Source organism: Rhinolophus ferrumequinum, chromosome 11, assembly GCF_004115265.2.
Source record: "Rhinolophus ferrumequinum isolate MPI-CBG mRhiFer1 chromosome 11, mRhiFer1_v1.p, whole genome shotgun sequence".
NCBI classification, from domain to species: Eukaryota; Metazoa; Chordata; class Mammalia; order Chiroptera; family Rhinolophidae; genus Rhinolophus; species Rhinolophus ferrumequinum.
In genome coordinates this window covers 21,421,097-21,441,751 of record NC_046294.1, presented here as the reverse complement: position 1 = coordinate 21,441,751, position 20,655 = coordinate 21,421,097, and positions in this window count along the sequence as shown.

Here is a 20,655-nt window from a genome sequence, read left to right as displayed (position 1 = left end):
ATACTAATGAAGCTTGTGTTAAACAATGTGTTGGAAAACACTGATTTCAGGTTTTTATACTATAAGAATGTAAGTATATTATAGTACATTGTATGTAATATATAACTTATAATAATATATATCTTATTATATAGAATAGTATAGTATAGAGTATCATAATTGTAACATATAATAGTACATTCCTCTCTTCTAATACATAACAATTATGTATATAATTAATATTATAGATATTAATATAAATTATGGAAATGCAGAAAATTATAAAGAAGGTAGTAAAAATATGTCTAATCCCCTATCTAGAAATCATTACTATTATCATTTTACATGTTTGTTTTCTTGTTGAGCTTGTACTGTGTATTTATGCTTTTGTTCCATTGTTTTTTCACTTCCTATTAATACGAACTTGTTATTCCATCAAAACAGATCTTGAATATACGGATACATTTTGACTTATTCTGGTCTCTGAGGATTGATTGCCAGCAGGTGCAATGGAGAGGAGACTGGATTTATTATTAGGAGACCCAAGTTTAATTTCAATCTTTGCTGTTCATTAGCTGTATGACCATAACCTAGTCACTTAACATATTTGCGTCGTAATTTTTTCTCATTTGTTCCTTGAGGTAATTGCACCAGACAATTGCTAAGGTCACAACCAGCTGCTAAATGTTATTATCCTATGATTTCCCCATATTGTATCAGATTACAGGGATGTCTGAATTGCCTGGTATCAGAAAGTTATTAGCTTTCTGGGAATTCTTTTTGTATAATATTCCACCTTTTATGATAACTAATAATCAACTAGTCATCAATATTAATTAGACGAAAGGCAACATTGCCTATGAACTCTTGTATTTTTCATCAAAAATTGAAAACAGGAAATTTTACGTTAACTGCAGTGTAACAATTTATGCATTGCAGTGTAACAATTTATGCATTCAGCTTACAGAATCTTAATTCTGAGTTTATTTCTATTTTGTTTTGCTCTTTCTTTTTAAATATTCTACATATAAGTGAAATCATATGGTATTTGTCTTTCTCTGTCTGACTATTTTACTTAGTGTAATACCTTCTAGGTCCATCCATGTTGTCAGAATGGCAAGATTTCATTCTTTTTATGGCTGAGTAATATTCCATTGTGTATGAGTCCTGACAGTTATGTTTGCGAACTTGTTGCAATGATGTTGCTAACCTTTTTGGATATCAGAGGGATTATTCATTATAAATTTATGCCAACTGGACAAACAGTTAACCAAGTATACTATTTGGAAGTGCTGAAAAGTCTGCATGAAAAAGTTAGACGACCTGAACTTTTCACCAACAATTCATGGCTCTTGCATCACAACAATGCACCAGCTCACATGGCACTTTCTGTGAGGGAGTTTTTAGCTCGTAAAAACATAACTGTAATGGAACACCCTCCCTACTCATCTGATCTGGTACCCAGTGACTTCTTTCTTTACCTGAAGATAAAGGAAATATTGAAAAATATAAAGGATTCCATTCAGGACATCAAGTGATGACAGCTCTGATGGCCATCCCAGAAAGAGTTCCAAAACTGCTTTGAAGGGTAGACTAGGTGCTGGCATCAGTGCATAGCTTTCCAAGGGAGTATTTTGAAGGTGACTATACTGATATTCAGCAATGAGGTATGTAGCACTTTTTCTAGGATGAGTTCATGACCTTAATTGTCAGACGTTTCACATATTTATGTATATATTTGTGTGTGTGTGTGTGTGTGTGTGTGTGTGTGTGTATTGGTTATGTGTTCTTTATCCATTCATCAGTTGATGGACACCTAGGTTGCTTCCATATATTGGCTATTGTAAATAATGCAATGAACATAGAGGACACAGGGAATATGAACACAGGGAATATGGTCAATGATATCTTAATAACTTTATACGATGATAGATGGTTAATAGACTTATGATGATGATAAGACATATAAATGTCAAATCACTGTGTTGTACACCTGAAACTAATATAATATTGGATGCCAAATAGACTTTAATATTTTTAAAAAATCTTAATTCTAAGAATTACAAGAATGTTTATTAATAACATAATTTTCTCTTTGCTTTTATAGGGTAATGGGTAATTGATTATACATGTAAATTATCCCTGAAAAGATGGGTGAGATGTATATATATTTGAAATGATTCAGATTTTACTATTTTCTGCCAACTGTTAGATATATTGCTTGAGTGATCAATCCTTGATCCTTTTTGGCAAACTCTGGGGCTGGTGTTAAGGAAAAGTAAAACCCTGCTGTCTTTGTTCATGCCCTCATTCTCCGATGACCATCCTCCAGCAAAAACCAAAAGACTTGGTTTCATTTGTGATTAAAGAGTCCTTGTCAACCAGAATTCTATTTTTGTAGTCAGCTGTACTGCATTAAATCATCATTTCTTTTTAAGTGATCAAAAAAGGAAAGTTGCTTTTTTCAGTATGCTTTTTTTTCATATGTTTATGTGATCTTCCCATAGTTCAGACTAGATCAGTAGGCCATGTCATTAATTAGATTAAATGTCCTATGGGGCTAATTATTTGTTTATTTTATGGTAACTCACAAATATCTCCCCTGAATATATACGTACGATAAGATGCTGGATGATGACAGTTGGGAACCTGAGGAGTCTTTCTTTCACCGACTTAGCCTCTCCACTCCCCTACTCCCATCTTGTGAAGCTGTCACTTAAAGAAAGATTGGCAGCTTGGGTTAGAGTGTGTGGGAAATTATAGAGATTTAAATACAGTTTCTGTGACCTTGATTTTTAAGCAGAGTCAAGTATTTTGAATTGAACAGGTTTTGAACATTACTGAAAGGCAAAGATGCAAGGTTACAAGGAAGGTACGTAGTACAGAGCTCAGTATGGTGTGCTGTGAGAAATACACGTGAAACAGTGGAGTGGTCCTTCATCACCATTGGCAGAACTCCACCTACACTCATCTCAAACAACACATTCTATTTAAGCGCTTCTTTGCTCCCTCGGCCTTGTTCATGATCTTTAATGTTTTTCCTATGCTGTTTTTTCAGAATGTCCATACGGTTATAGAATTTATGGAACCCAGTGCAAAATTAAAATGCAAGGCCCCTTCGTTTATCAAAAATTATTAAGCATTTCGGGACGGTGGCATTAGGGCATTAAACCAAGTGTGGGTCCTTTCTCAGCTTCCAAAAGCAAGCCCCGGTGTGCCTGCGCTGGTCACACACACACTTGAAGCTGGGCCTGATGGAGACATTATATTTCCCCTACTAGTATAATGCAAAGAACGTTAAATGTTGATATATTATTTAGATTGTTGTCCATGAAACCTATGTTTTTCTTTCACTAAAGATTCCTGCTAAACTGACATGTATGGTTAAAATTTAGACTTACATGCATATTTCCACACATTTCTCTAATAAATAGTTGTATTAGCTTGCATCCCCCACCAGTTTATCAAATTCCCTTTAGCAGTTAATTTTGTCATCTACAATTTCCTTTTCTCATTGCCTCAAGGTACTATTATAAAAAATACAATTAGAAAGAAACTATGAAAACTATCGTAAACTATTGTGCTTAGAGCTTCTATTCGATTCATTAAAACACATTCGAAAAAACTTAATATATTAGGCAGCTGGAGGCACTAAAAAAATTCGCAGTCATCATTCTAAATGTTTAAGAGTTGGGGATTTGCCTGAAATATCATTGGCCTGGTCTGTTTCTAGATACTTAAAGCTCTGAAATGAATGTATTATTTCTGGTAGCAAGGAGTTCGAGGTGTGTTCGTTAAGATTTGGGTACCATGTCTGAAAATCATAAATGTACCTTCAATTATACTCTTTATTTGATGTGCTTGGTATAGAAAACCAGGTATGTTTTAATTGTATCAGATCATTAGGTAAATGATTTTAGGGGTGGAGTTTAGAATTAATATTGGTATTTTATTTCTCTTGAGCTGGCCATGGGGGCTATCACTATTCTAGGCAGTGCAGCAAGCCCTAGAGCCACCTTCTGCTGTTTGTACGTGTTGCCTTCATGGTCTCTGAAACTGGGATCAAGAGAGAGAAACAAAAACGTATTTTCGACCAACCCCTTCTTTTTGGAGATGAGGAGCTTTGACCTGGAGAGGCAATTTGAAATCGGTATCATTTTCATGTATCATGAAATTTTATTTTTCTTTTGATTTTTTTTTTTTCAACTTAAAAATTTAAAAACCATTCTCGGCTAGCAAACCATACAAAAGCAGATAGTGTGCTGGGTTTGGTGCTTGGACTATAGTTTGCTGACCTCTGTCATGAAGCATTGTTTAAAAATAAATAGATAAATGAAGGAATAAATGAGAAATAGATGGCTAACTAAAAAAAGGAATGAATTAAAATGTAATTAATATTATATAACCTGGACGGTAAATGGATCATTATTCAAAATTAAATTTTAATCATGTGAAACCTAGTTAAGTTTTGCTTAATTAATGTCTTAATTCTAAAACCATTAAGGGTGCAGATAGTGTTTCAAGTAAAGTTCATTTTTGCATTATAAAAATGACTAATTAGTACAAAATAATTAGGGACGTTAGAAAAGAAAGATTAAAACACTAGCCCTATCCAGAGAAAACTGTTACTAATTTTCCAATACATTTTCTTTTATTCTTCACATATGTGTATATATATACACATGTGTGTATATATATACACATATATGTGAATTTTATATAACTGTGGTCATATATGCATAAATACATCCAATTTAAGTTTTTTACATAAACAATTTCCATGTTATTATAAGGTTTTTCTTAAACATATGTTAAATAACGGCTTTAATTTTAATAACATTCTATTATGCAATGACTTCTTTGGGCATGGATTGTTTTCCTTGTTTATATTAAGTCTGTAATTATTTTAAAAATTGAAATTGTAGCTTCATTTTCCAGCTTATTGATCAGAGCACAGGTGTATGTCAAAATCTTTACGGTTCTAAATTGCCTCAGAACCTCATTCCCTAGAGCTTCTCTCCTATTTCCATTCATTTTCCCCTTTTTGTCCTATTCTTCTATTTCAACCTCATTTCGGGCTAATTTACTCCATATGCACGGGATTGAAGAAGCATCAAGATTGCTCTTATCAGTTAGTACTGCACTGATATACTGGTCTAAATGGCCCATACTCATTGCAGTTACTCATGTTCCAAAATAAGTCCTCTATTTTTTGCCTCTAGGCCGCTTAAAACTGTGTTCCCTTGATAACTTGATTTAATCAGTTGATAGGAGAAAACCATTTGATGGAACAAGCATTTTTGTGAGTGTGTTCCAAGATGCTCTGAGGCAACAGGGCCCCCAGACTTGAGGTTGCTCCCAGGAGAGTCCTGCATGAAAGCTCAGCAGCCAGGGCAGCTCCCTCTTCCGGTTCATGACCCGTGATGTGCCTGCCCAAGCAAGGTTCTCCGTGCAGTGTTGGGAAAATGGGGAAAAAGCTTGCTTCCTGCAGCTGCCAAACATCTGTTAGGTCCTGTTCGCAGCAAGTGATGTTTTCCCAAGTCTTTCTCAGGCAGTGATTCCCAGCGGGAGGCTCTCAGGTGCTCGAGAGTTCTTTTGCCCCTAGGTAGGGGCATCTGCTCTATTAGAAATCTGTCCATGCAAAGTGTCCTCTTAACATGTCCTTCATCCTGCCTGGCCCTGCATGTTGAGTGAAGGCAGACCAATGTTTATTTCTGTCTGCTTGGCCCTTTTTGGTACCACGCTCTCTCTTCCCACTCTAGGCTGAGTATGGCTGATGGCAATTTTGCTGCCATGGAACAGAGAGCTCTGTGTGAGTCTACCTAAGCAGTGCTCTGCAGAGACAGACTTACTAAGCAGACTACACAGACATTTCATCTCTGCGAATTGCACCTTCCAGGGTGAGGCTCAGAGCCCCTCTATGCAGAAATCACCAACGTCTATGCTCTTACCAATTTTTTTTCCTTTTCCTTGCCCCAGTCTAGAAAAGCCACCTTTTCTGTGTGGGTGGAGGGGAGATGATAGGTACTGGTTTTGCTTATTAATATTTATCTCAAATCACTTGTTTCTGCCTCCAGTCCTGTCTTTCCTCTAAGGACTTAGACTTTGGGAAACCAGCTGTAGGATGGCAGCTATTTTCTCTTCTTCCCACCTCCCTAAGGCACGGCACACAGAAAAGAACAGTGGCTTTAACTGGAGCAGCGCAGGTGTGGGAGGAATAGAGCCTACCATCTGGAGAAAAAGATACTCGTTCACATGTCAAAAATAGAACCCTCCTACATTGGTTTAGCATGGACTTTGTTTCCCTAATTTATTACTAGGATGCTTAAACTATTTAAAACATTCACACCTTTAAACATCTGTGGAACACATTATAAGCAGTGCTACTTTAGAGCATTATGCTTTTCAAAGCACTCATATGTGTCATCTCATTTCAGGGTTTTTCCTGTCACAGAAACCTAAGAGGTGTTACCTGTTTTCTTAATTTCTTCCAAATGTCCCAAGGAAGGTAACTAACCAAAAGCTCAGAAACAGCAAAGATTGAAGGTTTATTAATTTTCACCGCTCATGTTGCTCTGACACAATACTTATTAATTCAATGCGTATTGATTGAGGATTACCATGTACCAGGTATTGTGCTGGACTCATGCTCATCTATACCAGAGATTCCACCCTTGTTAGTAAATCCTGGAAATGACAGATCCTATTCTCACAAGGCCATTTTTATGTATCTCTGAGGGTTTCTTGATACTGCTTCTCACTTTCCATCAAGGATCATGAGCATTTTACCACTGCACTATCCAATATTACTTTCTGTGATGATACAAATGTTCTGCGTGTGCTCTCCAAAATGTTGGCCACTAGTTACATGTGGCTATTGAGCCCTTAAAACACAGCCACTGCCACTGAACCAAATTTTTGTTTTTATTTCATTTTAATTGAATTAAATTTTTTCTAGCTTTATTGAGGTATAATTGACAAATAAAAAATATATTTATTTAAGGTGTACCACATATTGTTTTGATATATTTATATATACGTATAGGTATATATATACGTATATGTATATATATATATATATATATTGAAATGATTACTACAAACAAGGTAATGGACGTATCCATCACCTTACATAGTTACGATTTGTGTGTGTGTGTGTGTGTGTGTGTGTGTGTGTGTGTGGTGGGTGGTACACTTAGCACATTTCAAGTATGCAATACAATATCATTAACTACAGACACCATGGTGTACATTAGATCTCCAGAAATTTTCATTCTGCCTAACTGAGAATTTGCACGATTTGACCAACATCTCTCCATTTCCCCCACCCTCTAGCCCCTGCAACCATCATTCTACTTTTTGCTTCTATGATTTCTACTTTTTTAGATTCCAAATGTAAGTGAGATCATGTAATGTTTGTCTTTGTTTGACTGGCTTATTTCACTTAGCATAATATCCTCCAGGTTAATCCATGTTGTCAAAAATGACAAGATTTCTTCCTTTAAGGCTGAATAATATTTCATTATATATATATATATATATATATATACATACATATATATGTATACACACATGTATACACACATATATACACACATATGTGTATAAACATGTGTGTGTGTGTGTGTATGTATGTATTTATATATCTCACATGTTCTTTATCTATTCATCCATAGATGGACACATAGGTTGTTTCCATGTCCTGGCTGTTGTGAATAATACTTCAAAAGACACGGGAGTGCATATATCTCTTGGAGAGATCTGATTTCATTCCCATTGGTTATATACTCAGGAGTGACGTTGCTTGATCATATGGTAGTTCTATTTTGAATTTGTTGAGGACACTCCGTTCTCTTTTCCATAATGGCAGTACCAATTTACATTCCTTGTAGCAGTACATAAGGGTTCCTTTTCTCCACACCCTTACCAACACTTGTCATCTCTTATTTATTTTTATAATAGGTATCCTGACGTATGTGAAGTGATATCTCCTTGGGGTTTGGATTTGCATTTCCCTGCTCATTAGTAATGTGGAGCACCCTTTCATACACCTGTTGGCCACTTGTATGTCTTTTTTTAAGACATATGTGTTCAGGTCCTTTGCCCATTTTTTAATAAGGTTATTTGTTTTCTTGCTATTGAATTGTTTGAGTTCCTTATATATTTTGTATATGAACCCCTTTTCAGATGGATGTTTTGCAAATATTTTCTCACATTTCGTAGGTTTTCCCTTTCCCTATTGTCTTCTTTGCTATACAGAAGAATTTTTGTTGGATGCAATCCCATTTGTCCATTTTTGCTTCATTGTTGACTGTGCTTTTAGGATCCTATCTGGAAATATCATGCCCCAGATCAATGTACAGAAGCCTTTTCCCTGTTTTCTTCTAGTAGTTTAACGTTTTAGGATTTACATTTGAATCTTTAATCCATTATGAGTTTATTTTTATTATTGATATATTATTGATATGTAACATTCTATTAATCTTAGGGATAGAACTAATGATTTGTTATATGTATATATTGTGAAATGATTACCCAAATAAATATAGCTAACATCCACCACCATATATAGTTACAAATTTTTTTTCTTGTGATGAGAACTTTTAAAATTTACTCTCTTAGCAGATGTCAAATATACAATACAGTATTGTTAACTATAGTCCCCATGCTGTACATTACATCTCAAGGGCTTATTTGTCTTATAAGTGAAAGCACACCTTTACCTACTTCACCCACGACTGTTAATCACATATCTATTCTCTATACCTTGGAGTTTGTTTTTTTGTTGTTGTTGTTGTTATTAGATTCAACATATAAGTGAGATGAAACAGTATTTGTCTTTTTTTGCTGTCTGATTTATTTCTCTTAGCATGATGCTTTCAAGGTCGATCCATGTTGTTGCATGTGGCAGGATTTCCTTCTTTTTTATTACTGCACCAATTTACATTCCCACAAACAGAGCATGAGAATTTCCTTTTCTTCACATCCTCACCACCTTCTTTGACAATAGCCATTCTAACAGTGTAAAGTAATATCTAATTGTGGTTTTGATTTGCATTTCCCTGATGACTACTGGTGTTGAGCACCTTTTCATGTACATGTTGGCCATCTGTATGTCTTCTTTGACATTGCTAGAACTAATAAACAAATTCAGTAAATTCGAAGGATGTACAATCAACATACATAAATATGTTGTGTTTTTATACATTAACAAAACAAACTATTTGAAGACGAAATTTAAAAAATATATATCCCATTTATAATAACATCAAAAACAATAAAATAGTTAGGAATAAATTTAACCAAGGAGGTGAAAGAACTGCACACTGAAAACTATAAAATTTTGTTGATGAATTTGAAGAAGACACAAATAAATGGAAACATATACCATGTTCAATGATTAGAAGAATTAGTATTGTTAAAATATCTGTCTACACAAAATGATGCATTTAAATTTAAATAAACACATGTGTTTAGTGGGTATCATGTTGGACACACAGCTCTGGAATCTTCTCCTGAAACTTATCAAAGTAACTGATCAACTCATCTTTTATGAAATTTCTGGTGCCTTTAGAATTTCTTGGCTTTGACAAGTGGAAACCAGCACTGGATAATTTAAACAACAAAAAAAATGTGCTGGAAAGAAACAGTGGGCTAATGAAATGAAAAAGAGGTAGTACGTGGGCTTCTAACATGAAAGGTTGAGCTAATTCCAGAAAGTCAGAGAGCAATTCCCTCAGTGGCATCTTATAGCTGCAGCTTTAGGTCACCCCTGGGGATGGATAAATACCATATGTTTCTATTTAACTTGCCTTATTTGTTTGAGGTCAAAATTGTAGAAGAGTATGCTTCATTGGCTATGTGCATGTGCTTTTCCTTTGAGGTGAGGAGGCAGTTCAGGCTTTTCTTATTTCTTCAAGGAAAACAAGACACCTGAATCAGGCACCTGCATTTACCATTTTACCTACTCTGCAACAATGAGTAGAGACAGTTTTCATATGGAAAGTTTGATGTTATCAGGAAGATGAATAACTGTTTGGTAGCTCTCAGACGGAGAAATGTCTCCAGATCTTGAGAGTTAATAAGACAGTTCCATCAAGATGAACAAAAGTATCTAATTGATGAAGTATCTATGTCATTCAGTATTCCCCTACCATTGGTCACTCTGGGAAATTACTATATGATGAAAAATCTATAAATGTCATTACACATGATTCCAAGATCATTGACCTCATTTTAGAGATGAAGAGGTGTTAGTTCTTATGCTTAGGGTCAACCAAAAAAGTCATCAGAGAGTAATGGAAAGTTTATAGATTGTTGTTATATAAATAAATGGACATAAAAAAGATTCAGGAAATGCTCTTACTGAATTCTAGAATAATATAAAGTGTACATTTCAGACTAAATCATAATTTATACTTGATTTGCCTTAAATACGCGAATCACACGTTGTTCTCTGTTTAGAGCATGCATTTGCATTGGGAGTGATACTGGCCCTAACTGGACAAATACTTGCTTTTGTGGGAGGAACAGAAAAATTTACTATTTTTAAATAAAACACAGAAGTAGATCCAGTATATATGTAGTATATCTATAATATTAATATTTTGGCGGAGGGGAGGCATTCAGGGGATAAAAAGTAGTAGAAAAATGTTCTTTAAGAGGATTATAATGAGAAAAGGTTGACAAACACTATTTTGGAACCTGGCATTGAGATACGTGCAGAATTTTAAAATGTAAAATAATGTAGCCAAAGGACAGACTTCTTCCTCTTCATTATTATTCTCTAGGGATTGTCTGTGGTGTAGATATTAATACAAAAGCAATGTGTGACCCTTAAAATATTTATGTGAATTATTTTTCTCTGGAATTTTCTTTACAGTCAGAGAGGTCAAGCAGGTAAAGATGTCTTCTCTCCTAATATGTATCTAAGAATTCAGTGGAGTTGTATGACCTTGGGACTCAAGCGTCCCCTAAATATCTTCCAATAGGTTTTCCTGTTTCTCCTAGGAGGCCTGACCTCTAGTTGGAGGAGAGTAAAGAATACTACTGATAGCTTTCTATATGGAAGGCACTGTGGTAGTAAAAAATGACTCTTATCAGAGTTGGGGAGAGTTACAACCCCAACTAGCAGTCTGACCTCTCAAGACTGGATTTTACTCTACTTGTGGGGTTTGCCTTCCATAATGTTATAGGTATATTCTTATTTAAAAATTTGCTATATGGATAAAGAAACTTTCTCAGAAATTACTTTCCCCCCTTCATCTTAGATAAAGCTTCATCTACCGTGTTTCCCTGAAAATAAGACCTAGCCGGACAATCAGCTCTAATGTTTCTTTTGGAGCAAAAATTAATATAAGACCCGGTATTATATTATATTATATTATATTATATTATATTATATTATATTATATTATATTATATTATATTATATTAAAGACCTGGTCTTATATTATAGTAAAATAAGACCGGGTCTTATGTTAATTTTTGCTCCAAAAGATGCATTAGAGCTGATGATCCGGCTAGGTCTTATTTTCAGGGAAACATGGTACTTGTGTATGTGAACTGAGTTGGATCAATTGCGAATAGATTTCATAGAAGTGTTAGAGGCTCCCCAAAGAGGATCTCTGTGTGCCAAGGTCTCAGGGGTAAATGGACACCCGAGATCTGAGGGCACGTAAAGTTAGTGATATGGAAGTACATAGCATTTAGATTTAAAAAGAAAAAATGAGATATGACTATTTTCTCTCTCCTTCTAGCTCCCTTTCCTACCAAGTGAAGGTGGCAAGAGACTGATCAGACATACCTTCAGATGTTATTTCCAAGCCTAGAATCTGAGAGGACTTTTGAGAGGGGTCATATTAGGAAAAGGGAGCTGCTGTGAGAGATGCTTTTCAGAACTCCAAAATTGCTGAAAGATGACTAAGGAGGGAATCTTTTCTGGCTGATGGATGTCTGAATAGAGGTGGGAATAACAATAGTAATAACAATACTAGCAATGAAACAGGTAATGTTTATTAAAGATTTAACTATGTGCTTTTCATACATCCTCTCTTTGAGTCTTCCCCATAACTTTACTACTCCTAGTTTACACATAAAGAGGGTGAAACTCAGAAAGGTTAAATAAGTTGCCCACGGTCACACAGACGGAACATATAGAACTGAGAAATGAAGTCAGCCAGTTGGTTATCATTATGGCTATACCGTTCTATAGATATAGGGTGTGAAAGACAGAGCAGTCCTTTGGAAGTGTATAAGTTAGCTATTGCCGCAACAATCCTTTAAAACAACCATTCCCAAACTCATGGTGTACAGCACTCCACATTAATTTTTCTTGCTAATTGGTCTGCAGTGCAACAGATGAGCTTGTCTTTGTTCCAGGCTTTCAAGTGTATTCCAGGTGTCCCTTTCTGGAGGCTGTGTTGAAAGGTCAGAATCTCTTTGGGACCTGCTTTTCTCGGGGTGACAAAGGAAGGTAAGCACATGAGCACATATACATAATGTCTCATAAGCCCTTGACTCGGAACTAGCACTCTGTCACATCCTCACACTTTACAGTGACAACAGCAAGTCATGTAGCCAAGCCTAATAATGGGGAGTGGGAGAGCGGAGTTTCTTTAGTGGGAGGAACTTCAAAGACAAATAGCAAAGGATGTGGACATGTAAATCTTTCTAGAGGAGCGTGAGGAATTGAGATCTTATTGAACACAGACAGACTTTCTCACTGACAGAATACATGAGAGTTGAGCTGTTTTTACCTCTCCCATATTCAGTGTAAATGAGAGTGAAAATTCAGGATATTCAAATCGTTTGTGCTACTGTGTTAACCATCACGTTTCTCTGTAGACACAAACATAACACAATCATCAGGATCTCCTTGCAACACCTAATTAACTACGGATGCCCTCCCTTTCATGAAGATATTCTTGTTAGGCATGCAAAGCCTCATAATTCAATTTATCATAATGTCCAGCTACTTTCCTCTTCTCAGACTAACAATTATTTTTTCATGTGCTTACATTTTTTTGGCTAGTTTCAGGAAGACGAAACAACATAATGATGTTATTTACCCCCCTTATGAAGTGATAACCCCCCCAAGTCTACTATCCATCTGACATCGTACATGTGAATAGCTATTCCAATATCATTGCTCATGTGCTTACTTCAAAATGTTCTGTAGTCACTCTCCCTCTGCATTCCCCTTACACACCCATTGTATGTCCACATTTATATGAATTATTGATCACGTCTTATTCTTTTCTAAGTTTCTTATCCTATTGCTTCTCAGTTCCGCCTCCTTCTTCTTGCTTGTCATTACTGGCTGCATTGTTGATCTTTTCTTCTCTTTTGTCTTTGCCTCTGACCAGTCTTGTAATATTTGTTGTCACTAGTCATTGATAAAGATTTCAATGATCATTTTGAAAATAAAATTGGTGAGACTGTGGAATTAGATACCTTTATAACAAATATACACGGTGAAATGCAACTCCAAATGAGGAAACAAGTGGAAGGCCAGGGTCTGAAACCATGGTGCAAACTCTGCCATTTTCTTACTGCCTAATTGTAAGCAACCCTCATGATATCTTTGGGCTTCAGTTCTTTTTTCTGTAAAATATGAGTAAAGGGCGTGCAACTGTATGTGACAGAAAAATATATGTAAAAGGATACTTATTATTGTTCCTAGTATTAAAAAATCAGAAATAAAAATTCATAACTATGGAGATGGCTAAATAAAAACAGTATGCCCACATAATGTAGCCATAGCAATTTCTGTATAGACTATCATGGAAAGACAGATATAAAATAACTGAGTGAAAAAAATCTGGTTTATTTATTAAATCCATTCAAAAATTTAAGGTAGCTCTAGGCGCTAAAGCTAAAACAGTGAAAAAAATACTGCTCTCATAGCTTATATTCTCCTGAAGGAAGCATAATAAAGCAAATAAATGAAAACAAAGCTATATACATATTAGATAGTGAAAACTGCTAATGAGAAATAAAATGCAGTGTGGAATCTTCAGTGACACATAGCAGACACTGAAATTTTGGATACGGTGGCCACAGAAGGCTTCCTTGTGACATTGAGTTGTGAATATAAACCAGGAGGTATTCTGATAGAGGGAACAGCAAGGACAAAGGTTCAGGTAGCATTGTGCCCAGTGTGTTGAAGGGACATGAAGGATGCTTGGAGACTAGAGTGGAGCAAGGGAGGGAGGACCAGGAAATGAGGGCATAGAAGTCATGGGAAAAGAGCCATGGAGCCATGCCATGTAGGAGTTGGTAGCTCCTAATTAGGACTCTTTGGCATTTACTTTAGTGAGATGTGAACCCACTCGGGGGTTTTGAGCAAAAGGAGTGAAAGGCTCTGCTTCCTGTTATAATAGATTCTCCTGTGTGCTATTATGAGAATTGACTGAAGGGAGTAAGAGAAGTAGGTGAAATGCTTTTGTGAGGCTACTGTAATAATCTAGATAAGAAACAACGGTGGTTTACACCTGGGTGGTTGCATGGGGATGATTGCTGGGCATATATTGAAGGTAGAATCAATCACAGTCGATGACAGACCAGTTTGGGTGTGAGAAAAGTCAATATGACTTAAAATACATTTTGGTCTGAGCTCAAGGATAGAGTTCCTTTGTATGAAAATGAGGCTATGTGTAGGAAGAAGTTGCTGAGAAGTAAATATACTACAGTCTCATTTTTATATAATGTACACATACACACACATTTATAATGAAAATTTATAGCAAAGGATATGAAATGATATATACTACCTTTCAGTAGTTACCTCTAGGTGGTGTAATTATGGAGAGGTGAGGATGGACCTTCCTTATTTTATTCTCTATTATTCCATATTGATAGAAGTGTTTACAACACATTTGGGTCAATTCATTACTTTGCAATGGATAAAGATACACCCCACTTACTTGCAGAGTTCTTGAGTGGATCAATTTTGAACAAGGTCTATAAGGCTTCAGAGTTATACAAATGTACATCACAGGCATTTTCATGATTTGTGAAATACATCAGGGCCCTGTTTTTTAGCCTACTTCCTGGTTGTGAAAATTAAGCAAAATATGGGCTAATAAAATATTTGTGCTAGCCACTTACTGTATTTGAAAATATGATGTCTTCCTGATTCGTTCCAAGATGTTCCTGAGAACTGAAGGAGAAACCATAAGCCAGAGTTTAATTTACTAGAGTTTACCCTCTTCGGGCTTGGCGATGTTGAAGGCTCAATCGATCCTCACAGTTCAGTGAGTCTCACCCTGAGAAAATCTCAGTAACAGACATCTGACTCTGTCTTCCCTGGGTTCACTGAGTGAGCAGAGCTTACTACCATGTTTCCCTGAAAATAAGACCTCGCCGGACAATCAGCTCTAATGCGTCTCTTGGAGCAAAAATTAATATAAGACCCGGTTTATATTATATCATGTTATATTATATTATAGACCGGGTTTTATAGTAAAATAAGACCCAGTCTTATATTTTTGCTCCAAAAGACGCATTAGAGCTGATTGTCCGGCTAGGTCTTATTTGCGGGGAAACACGGTAGCGAAGCTCAATGCATGCTGCCTGGCGGGAATTGATAGACTCAGTTTCTTGCCACCAACTTACTGTGTGACCCTAGACAAGTCATCTGAACTCACTTGCTCTTTCTTAATTGGGAAAGAAAATGAGGAAACGGATATCAGTTTCCTGCATGCTGCATGGATGAATAATGGGTTTCCCTGGTACAGTAGTCCCTTAATTAACAGATTCTTTGGGAGGAGGCACTTTGATACATTCATTTAAACAATATTAGGCTTGAAAACTGCAAATCAGCACTGTCTGCTTTTGCAATATAACATCAACGATGCAATTACGTAATTCTTTTTGTTCTTGCAAGAAGTAAATAGGGTTTACTTTTGACATCACAGTAATGTTTAGCGTAGGACATGAAACCCAAATTTAGAAGGCATCAAGGTATAAAATAATGACGTGAAAGGGATTGTCATTCATTACTTTTCAGTTCAAGGATTTTTTTTTAACTTCTCAAGATCAGTTCCCTCTTTCCAAATGTTAGGGCTTCTCTGCCATTACTCTATAAGGTGTATAGGTCCCAAATAATTTTCTTGGGATGACAGGTGTGAAGGAGGAATCAGAATGAAATCTGGTACAAACAGACCTCACTCTTGCTGCGGTATCACCAGGTGATGTGTAGAGAGCAGATGGAGAGATATCTATAACAGGTCTCTAGACTCATGTGGTTGGGAGTTTGCCCTTGAGTAAAAGTGGGGAGTGGGGCTTGGTAAGCAGCGACTGAGCTTAGAGAGATAAGAGGTGTTAAAGTAATGTTGCTCACAGGGTACTCTCACTAGGTCCTTTTCAATGGGTCTTCTACCTCTGAGGTGCTTCTGGTAAACTCCATTACGTAGTCTTCAAACCTCTCTGTTAGAGGAGAAAACTCCTCCTCAGATCTCCATGTATCAGAAGTATTCCATTTCTCTTATTAAACTCCTTGCTCTTCTTGTTCTTTCACAAAGGACCTCATTGCCCTTCGAGGAGAGAGACTTTTGGGGGGACTATCTTTACTCTATATGGCTCCGGTGACAGTGGAAAGCAAAGAGGAAATTTAAGATGTTTGCCTTGAGAAGCTACTTCCCTCTCTTTGATATTCTTCAAGAGACATAATAAAGACTTGAACTGATGTCCACTTTGGAATGTCAGTTGGTATTTTCGAGTGCAGTGGACACTGCTACTGGCCCAGATCTGGGTTCTGGCATTTTAGGAGGACAAAACACAGTGTTAAGGCTTATCTTCTAAATCGATGTGATAAGTCTCTGTTTAGAAACACAGAAATAAAGGGGTGCGTGTGTGTGTGTGGGGGGGGCGGGGGTGGCTCTGCTGATGCACACCTAAATGGATACATAGATGATTCCCATGTCTTCTATGTTATTTCTAATTTCAATGATAAAGTTTCTGGCAGAAAAGAACATAATCAGGCCATGAAAGTTCACAATCAACAAGAGGGTTAAATCACAGTATCTGGATTTGAAATAATCTACTTTGAGCCTTCCTTCTTCCATTCCTTACAGCAGAGTGAGTTTTGAAATGTTTTTCAACATCTTTATGCCTTAGAAATTTGGAGTCTACGATGTCCAGGCCATAGGCTTGCTCTGAGGAGTAAATGAAATCGTGGATTGAAAATACTTGTCGCTCAGGGCGCACAGTGTTCATAGCCTCGCCAGCATCCATTTCCGGCATTCCCATTCCCAACGAGACCCCAGAGGATTTCCCAGCCACTCCATTCAGACAGATTTGACATCCATTTCCAAGGTCAGAGTCTGGCCCTGGTTAGCTTACGCTACTCAGTGCATCCCGTTTTTCTGGACAAAGACACTGATTTAAAGATGGCCCATAACTCAGTTTTGGACAATGAGACTCAAAGGGTCATTCACTGTAGGCTTCAAGAATGAACATTTCTTACTTTTCTGCACAAAATCCCCAAAGAGAGAAAGGAGACAATTCGATCTTTGGAGATGATATTGTGTTATGGGACTACACCTCTTCTCTGAACGTGTTAAATATGTAAACCAATTTATTTTCTTTATTGTCTAGGCCTGTTGATTTCAGTTTTTCTTATAGCCACTAAAAAATGTCTGAGTACCTAAATACCTCATAGCTGTTCATCAAATGTAACAATTATTTTTAAGTCGTATGGCAAGATGTTTTAATTAAAATGAGAAAATTATTTAAAATATTAATGAATTTTTTAAATGTGACAGACATCTGGGTACCTGGTATTCTAGCATTTGGCCTATACATTGGCCTATCTTTCACTAACTGTTTTAATTTGTCTTCTGCAATGGAATAAGAAAAAAGAGAAGACCTGGAAGGAAATACATGGGTTTGCATTCTTTAATTTGCCGTGCAAATTAAAAATGTACATATCTAAGTTTAATCTTAGCAATATTCAACTACCATGCCTACATACCTTCCTGCTGCATTTTATTTCATTGTAACTTGTTCTTTCTTGCTCCTGGAAAATGTCTCTAAATCCCTTAACCTGTCAGGTTTCACAAGCATGTAATTTTACTTTAGGTAAATTCTAAACACCAGTAAGAGGTGAATTTGACATGGGAACTGTGAAAGAGTCTTATCTACAGTGACACAACTGCTACCACCCTAATGTCTATTAAGTAGCCCAGAATTATAGTGTAACAACTCTGAAATTGCTTGTGACACCTACATGAATACCAAATAGATTCGTTATGTTCAGATTTATTACAAAATGCTCTTTCTGAATTTTAAATGATTAAGAGTCTTACAAATTAATAGCTACAGTGAGTTTACTTTCTAACGTACATGTATTATTTAAAAATCACAGTTCATTTAAATGTAGGCAATGATGCAAATAATAGTGCCACTTACTAGAAAGTGTCATTTAAAGCAATATTCCTAATTTTGAAAGCTTTCAAATGGCATTATTTTAAGAAAAGTACATCCCTACTTTAAGTGCTACATGTCATTCTCCCCATTTCCCTGGAGATGAAGAAAAAAAAAAATAAAGAAGGAAGAAAGTGATAAATGTCTGTATTATGCAGAATTTGCCTTTTTGAAATCCATTCCCCATTGCACTAGCTGGAATTTTATAGAGATATAAATCACAAAGAAATAAGAAGCCAGTAATGAGATAGAAGTATATTTGAAATATGGATGCAAATTCTTACCACCTGCTGAGCAAAAGTAGTCTGCCGAGACTGTCCTGGAAACCACGATGCCATTAGCATCTTGTAAGCTCAAAATTTGCAGCAGAAGAATAGAGGAATTATGTCTGCAAAATGCCAAAGGCCGCTCTGATTTATTTCTCAGCAGAATGTTTCAGCCACATCTACATAAATATTTTAACAGGAATTTAATTTTCATTTTAGTCACCCAATAAATCTTCTTATTACAGGCCATCATTTTGTCCTAAATGAGTTGCCTTTTTCATGCAATTTGTGTTCATTCTTCTTTTGTGTTTGATAAATACAATTTTAATATACCAAGGAACAATGGTTTTATTTACACAAGAGCCTTGCCACAGGCTATTTAATTTTATCCATGGATTCTATTTATTTTAATATGATTTATGCTAGAGCTACCAATTAGCTTATATGTAAGTTCAGCATTTGTTCTTTGGGCTAGGAAAATAGGAGCAGTGAGGGCATGTGGAGTTCAAGTAATGCTACATGGATGTCCTTATTGGATACGGGTTTAGATACATTGTATACACGCTGTGTTTTCCATCTTATTGTCAGTATGTTTGATCAAGTGGAATGTGAGGATTGTGGGTAGTGTGGTTTGATGGGATCTCACCTTATTTAAGTTTCGTGTGTCACACTGGTTTCTTGACTATGGTGACATTTGTAAATACAAAAAGTGATGATCAATCCTGCTGAACCCTTCCCAAGAGGATAATACAAGGTATTGCCTTTCATACACTTGAGGAAACTTGCAGCTCTAAGCCCATTTTATGGTTGCAGAATGGATGCTTATCCTGGAACCAATCCTTCAAGGGAATTTGACAACTGTGGTCCAGATATATTAAGTTTGCCACTTGCAAATGGGTTACTCAACTGATGTTTTGGATAACCATAATGATAATCTGTGCCTGTATCATCTCCCTTTCAATTTTGTTTGAAAATGTTCTATACCATAATTTTTTAGTTCAAAATTCAGAAAGAATTGAGAGCTTAATTTTGAGGGTAAGGGAGCCTAAAAAAGCATAATATAATTATTAAAGAACTACAAATCTTTGTGTCTTTATCAAATCTTGTTGAAGTTGAAATTGAGTGTGGGTGAGCAGGATGAAACATAGATTAATATTTTTTGGAATAAGTAACATATTAGGAAGAGTTTAAGAGGTAGGACTTCTTTTTTTCAGTATTCCTACTTCTATATGAAGGAGAGTTAGTGTTTTTTCATTTGTTTGTTTTTTTTCCCCCCCGATTAACCCTAGTTTAAAATAGAAATGACAGAGCACAGGACAACCACAGCCAGAGATACCATGTCTTTATTCCTAGAAAATGACAAAAGATAAAATTAATTATTATTATTATTTTTATTCAAGGCCACACATAATATTTCCCCAAATATTTGCTTTTTTTGTTTGTTTGTTTTAGTATTTTATTGTATGGTCTGAGATCCAACAAATATCTTTGTTTTCATCTATATAACAAACTTGAGTGTCTCCCTGAAAAAATATAGTGATAACAGAACAATGAATCTGGCCTACTTTTTAATAAACGGACATTGGATGAGGAAAATTGATTAGCTGAGACATGTTGGTCCACCTGTTACTTACAGATGGCATTTTGTGTGTTTTTTTTTAAATTTTTTGTTACACCTTACTCCATTTGAATTTTCTACAAAAAAATATTCTTGTATAAAAGAAAATAAGAATAAGGTTTTCTTTCATTTAAACACAATAGATTAATAAACACAGTGCTGTTTATACTTTTAGTTCTCTTCATTAGCTTTGTTTGAATCTTTTCTTCTTCCATTTTTGCATGTGAGTCCTGACTATATATTGAGACCCAGTTCAAATGGGCAAATTATTCAAGGAAAAGGGATACGTAAATTTCAGATAGTTCCACTTTAGAATATAGAAGAAAAACAATACAATGCACTGGCCATCATGAAGTATAAAAT